Source organism: Camelus bactrianus, chromosome 28 (genome assembly GCF_048773025.1).
Source record: "Camelus bactrianus isolate YW-2024 breed Bactrian camel chromosome 28, ASM4877302v1, whole genome shotgun sequence".
Lineage (NCBI taxonomy): Eukaryota > Metazoa > Chordata > Mammalia > Artiodactyla > Camelidae > Camelus > Camelus bactrianus.
In genome coordinates this window covers 19,468,574-19,474,573 of record NC_133566.1, presented here as the reverse complement: position 1 = coordinate 19,474,573, position 6,000 = coordinate 19,468,574, and positions in this window count along the sequence as shown.

The following is a 6,000-nucleotide window of genomic DNA, read 5'->3' as shown; positions in this document are numbered from 1 at the left end:
ATCAAAAAGCTTGCTAGCACACCATGTGGGGAAGGGTGTGGGGAAATCGACCGTCCACAGATTGTTGGCAGGCAATTTGGTGATACCATTCAAAATTATAAAGGCACATAACTCTGGCCCCGCAATTCCACTCACAGAAACTTCCCCTGCAGGTATAATTCACAAAGGCTGAATGACTTGGGCACAAATTATTCATGTAGCCTTGCTGTTAACAGCAAAAGTTTGGAATCAACTTAAACGCACATCAGTAGGGACTGGCTAAACCATTATGCATGTTGCCCTTCATTTATTGGAATATCAGGCTCTGATTTTAAATCCAGCAAACTCTTTATGCACAGAGGTGGGATGCTGTCCAGGATGGAGAGTGTCTTAGTCCGTTGCGGCTGGTACAAGATACCACAAACTGGGTAGATTATGAACAACAGAAATTTACTTCTCACAGCTCTCGAGGCTGAGAAGTTCAAGATCAAGAAGCAGGCGGATTTGCGGTCTGTTGAGAGCCTGCTTCCTGGCTCCTAGATGGCCGCCTTTTCCCTGTGTTCCCGCAAGGCAGAAGGGACTAGAGCGCTCTCTGGGGCTCTTCTATAAAGTCACTAATCCCATTCACGAGGACGCCACTCTCATGATCTAATCACCCCACAAAGGCCCCACCTCTGAATACCATCGCATTGGGGATTAGGTTTGAACAATTAAATTTGGGGCACAAACGTTCCGTGTATAGCAGAGAGGCAGTGCAACATAATGGTTGAGAATCCGGACTCCAGCCAGGCTCCCTAGGTCTTCATTCTGGCTCTGCTTCTGCTCAGCTGTGCAAACTTAGACTGTTACTTGACCTCTCTATACCTCTGGTCTTCTAATCTGAAAAGTGGGGCTTGTAGTAACACCTCGTGATACCCACAGCCAATCCAAAGACAGGTGAGAAATGAGTGCTTATGATTATATGCCACTGGGATTTTGCGGGTGTTTGTTACACAGCATGATTGAGTTCATAGCTAACTTATATAAGCACATAGTAGGTGCTCAAGAGATACTGCTTAATAGGAAATTGAGCAAGCCCTTTCCTTATAATGGGAAACTTCACAGGTTACCTGAAGAGTGGCTACGTATTGGGCCCAAAGAGAAAGCTCAGAGTTAATATCCAAAGAATAACCAAACCACTGGGGTTTTATTTATTCAGCGGGCTGTGTTTTGAATGCTAGCTCTTCTGGAAGCTAAAGCCCATAATAATAGAATAAGTGGCGGCCCCTGTCCACAGAACGCACAATCTCTGGAAGGAAAGATTCACAAACAAGGTGAAGTGCACTTACTGAAACAAAGGTGGGGACAAAGACTGCAAAGGAGGGACTAAGCACATCAGCCCATGGTGGATGTGGGGCGACAGGGATGGCTTAGAAGGGATGGGGCCCGGGGAGGGAGGGAGGGATTTAGAGCTGCAAAGGTAAGCTGATTTGGGGTGGGAGGGGCCTTGAGGGTTTGGGAAGGGAATCTAAATGTCATTCTTAGGGTCTGAGAGAAGCTGGTAGGATTTGAGGGTAGAGGAGGGCCATGTTCAGATCTGTGCTTTGGGGAGATAATTCCGGATTTGATGTGAAAGGTGCAAAAATCTTCTGCTGCAGAGCCCAGGAAATCTTACCTCCTGCTGCAGGTCAGAATAGATCAGGGGACAACTTCTGGTGACAAAACTGATCTGGGAGCCATCTGACCCCAGGTAAGGAAAGGGGAGACACACAGGAGTTGATAACCAGAAAAAGTCCTTTCTTCCAACTCCCCTGCTTGGAACTGTACCAGTTTTTCTCATAACAAAAAGAGGTGGTGGCTACAACATTGCTGTCCTAGCCAACAACTCTGAGATTTCTTTTGGGCCTTTCCCCACGGTTGGTCCAACTCTAGGTGTCATACCCACATTCAAGAGAAAACAGAGACACAAAGATGAAAAGAGAAGGGCCACACCAGCTGAATCTGTCCCCTTTTATCAGGAAAGCAGAAACTCTACTTCACACACACACACACACACACTGCAGACCATCTTATGATGGTCCAATCCTGGATGTACTGAGAATGGAGGAATCGGCTCTCCATGCTTGGTTTAGACCAGCACCAATCATGTACTTGGTGCTCAGTGCTTTTCGAGCTCAAACAAACTGAGTTTGTCAACAAGGAAAAAGGAGAAACAAACATGGTAGGCAAAAGCAGTGTCTGCAGCAGGGACCCAGGCAGGTCCCAGGCAGAGCCTAGAAGGGTAATTTGTTTTGTTTGTGTTTCATTTTTCTGAAATGAAGCCCCTGGTGACAGGGCAAGAATTCTGAAATTCCATCTTCTGGACTTGACACTGAAGTCCACTGTGTGTCCCCCCTTCTACTCCAGGCACTTGCCTCAGTGGGTCCTAGTCTGTCCCTGTGTCCCTCAGAGGGGCCCTTAGAAGTAGACCCAGCCCCTGTGTTGGGGGAGTGATTAGCGCTAAGCAGAGAAGGGAGGTCCCCCTGGGTCCTTTGACACAAGCACGGTTGTTGAATACCTGTGGGTCTTTTCCAAGCTGAGTTGGTACAGGGGGTCTGGCGGAAGCTCTTGCTTGGAGTCTGGTGTTCCAGCAGCAGAGAATAATAGCAGCCATATGCTTTAGGGGCCATGTTGTCCATATAACACTATAGTTTGTCTCCTCTCCTGGCAAGTACGTGGTCTACCTACCCTGGAGTGAAAGGCTCTGGATTCTTCCAAAGTCCAGCTTGGTGGCTGTATCAGTCAGGATAGGCTGAGTCATGCTGTGGTAACAAGTAGCCTTAAAAGCATAATGCCTTAAAGACAAAGTTAATTTCTTGTTCATTCTAAATGTCCATCATGAGTCCACTGGGGCTCGGTTCCATTTCTCCCAACTCTGGGATGGAGGCTGATGGATGACCACCATTTTGAACTGGCTGATTGCCAAGACAGAGGGAAGGAAAAGATCTGGAGGGTCACGAAATTGCATTTAAATGCCCCAATTTGGGAGAGACTCACATAATTTCTACTCACCACTCACCAGTCACCTGGCCCCACCCAACCACACGGGGGCCCCACAGTGTGATCCTGCCATGTGCCCAGAGGAGAGAGTGGGACGGGTTGAGTGAGCAGCCCTCAGCATGGCCATAGTAAGTTGGGGAAAGTCATCTAATCTCTCATCTACGTCATGTAAACGTGGGGCTCCTAAGACAGGAACCGGGTATGGTCAAAACGGCTCTTATCATCCTTTCAGCCGTTGGTTACTGACAGGCCAAAAATGAACCTCAACTTAACCACACAATGTATACAAAGACTAACTCTAGATGGCTCATAGACTTCAGTGGTCTTAACCACAAAACTGTGAAACTTGGAAAAGCATAAGAGAAAATCTTTGGGATGTAAACCTAAGCAGGAAAAATAGATAAACAGGGCCTCATTCAAATGAAAAGGTTTTCTTGGCCAAAGTCTGTGTTAAGAGCCTCAAAGGCAAATTGCACAAAGCTGCGTATGTGATAAAACTTCGAAGAGCTACACACACAAGTAAGTGTGAGCCTGTTTGGTAAAAGCTGAGTACGTGCTGAAGATCGTAGCAATGTGGGTTTCCTGGTTTTGATATCATACGATGTAATGTAAGATGTTGCCACTGGGGGAGGCTGGAGGAAGGGGGCCAGGGACCTCCAGGTGTATTTCTTTGCACATTCCCGTGAATCTATAATTATTTCAAAATAAGACTTTAAAAAAATCTCCTAGCAGGGAAGGTATAGCTGGGTGGTAGAGCACGTGCTTAGCATGTACGGGGTCCTGGGGTCAATCCCCTGTACCTCCACTAAGAGAAAGAAAGAAACTTAATAACCTCCCCCCCAAAACCACAAAAGCCTCTTCAGCCAGCCATAAAGAAGTGTGCTGTAGGGCCACACTGTCCGTGTATTTAAACACGAAAGTCACTCTTTCATCTGCAAGATGCTCCCATCACGATGCCTCCGGGATCAGACCCGCGCCTGCCATTGTGTGGAACGCCGGGAGAGCCGCCTGCATCACTGCCACGGCAGCTTCTCTCTCACTCTGTCCCTTACTTTTGTGGTTTGCACTGGTCCCCAGCTTTCTGTCTGAAACCCCTTGGGGCCAGGAAGTTTTTAAGGCTTTTATTTTTTGAGGGGTGTTAGAAAAGTAATATAGTGCTATGGTGTTTATTCTCTGACCCCCTCCCCACCAGCTGGGGCCAGGGCAGCCCCCATCATCAAACTCATTAATATTAATGTTCACTAATGCATCGTATGAATATTCGCAGGAAATGGGATAAACACGGGCTAAAATTGTCGTGTCAGTTCAAGTTGCTGAGTGAGATCTGTTCAGATCAGGTGCGGCCCCGGATGTGACACACGTGCACAGGGGCACACACGTTCGGCCGAGCTCTTGTGTCTGGGAGCTGCAGAGCAGTGATTGTGTGTGCGGAGCCCTGGGCACACCACACAGGCCACTGTGCTCAGGTGTGAGTGACCCCCGGAAGGCCTGGGGCCAGTCCCCCGAGTGTGGAGGGTCCTGGAGTGTCTCTTCCTGGACCTGAAACACACCCGTCCCCTGACCGACTGGTTGTGCAGGGGACAGCCCCTGGAAGAGGAGCTCAGGCCTCCCCAACCTCAGAGCGCACCTTGCCTGCTGCCTGGGCTGCTCACAATCTCCTTAGAGGCTGGAGCTGGGGCCGGGGTCAGAGCTGGCTGGGGTCTGAGATGGAGCCCACCGGTCCCTTTTACAGATGAGGGGACTGAAGCTCAGAGAGGGTGAGTGAGTTGGGAAGGCTCACACAGCTAGTCAGAAGGGGACTGGGTGATTTCAGACAGGGGCGTGGGGAGGAGCTGGGGGCAAGTTTAAAGGGGGCACTAGACGAGCCTCCCACCCCATCCCCTCATGCAGACCTCAGAAAAGATGCCTGGACCCGCCCCCCAGCCCCAGGGCCGGCCGCCCCCGCCCCAGGACGCGTGGGAGGTTTCCAGCGCGCCCTTCTGCCCTCCAGGCCAGGGGGAGAAGCGGGTCACACAGTCCGGCCCTGCCTCCCCACTCAGGGCACCCAGGCTGGGGGCGGGGGTTGCTGGGCCGAGGCTGGGCGGCCTGGATGTCGGCAGAGGCGTGAGTCCCCTCCTGCCTCCCAGGGCCCCCCACAGGCGCCCCATCGCTGTGTGGGCTGCTTTGACTCCGCGCCGGGAGCCCAGCTTAGGCAAACCACGCCGCACTGGACGCCATTCAAACTTTTACAGGCCCTCAAATTGGAGCTGGAGCCGGAGAGGAAATACTAAAATCCTGTGTACACAACTTCTGTCTGCGCGCGCCGGGGGCTCCAGGAGAATCAGGCGCGGCGGCGAGGGACACATTTGTGCTGTTTTAAGGGCTCCACGCCCCCCCCCCCCTTCTGCTTTTAACAGGCAGCACTGATGTGTTGCCTAAAACCGCGACTCCTGGGCGTGGGTCTGGGGAGGGGTCTGCAGAGCCGGCGAGCTTGGGTTGGGGGTGGGGAACTGAACTTCTCTCCCACCTCCACATCCAGGCACACAGAGCTGGGTTCAGAATCCCCAGGATCCATGAACCACAGAGTGCACGGCCCAGGCGCCTTTCTCTGGCAGAAGGATGCAACCGGAGGAGATGGTTTAGAGGTGCTTAGAGTCAGGCAGGCCCGGGTAGGGGACTGTTGGGTGAGGGGGCGTTGGGGGGTTGGGGGGCTGGAGGAACCCGGCTCACCACTTTGCAGCTCTGTGCCTGTGGGCAAGGGCCTCCCTTTCCCCATCTGTAAAATGGGTACGTTAGTGGTAAGATAATGGTACCTCAGAGGTTTGCCTTGAAGATTAAAGAGATGATGTAGAGAGGGAAACAGCTCAGAGCCTGGCACATCCTGCGTGCTCACCAGACGGTAGCCATTGTTATTATTTATGGGAAATAATGGTAACACCACCATTATGAGCCTGGCACACGTTAAGTGCTGCGTACGATTTAATTCATTTCATCGTATTTGAGGTGAGAAACTAGAACACCAAG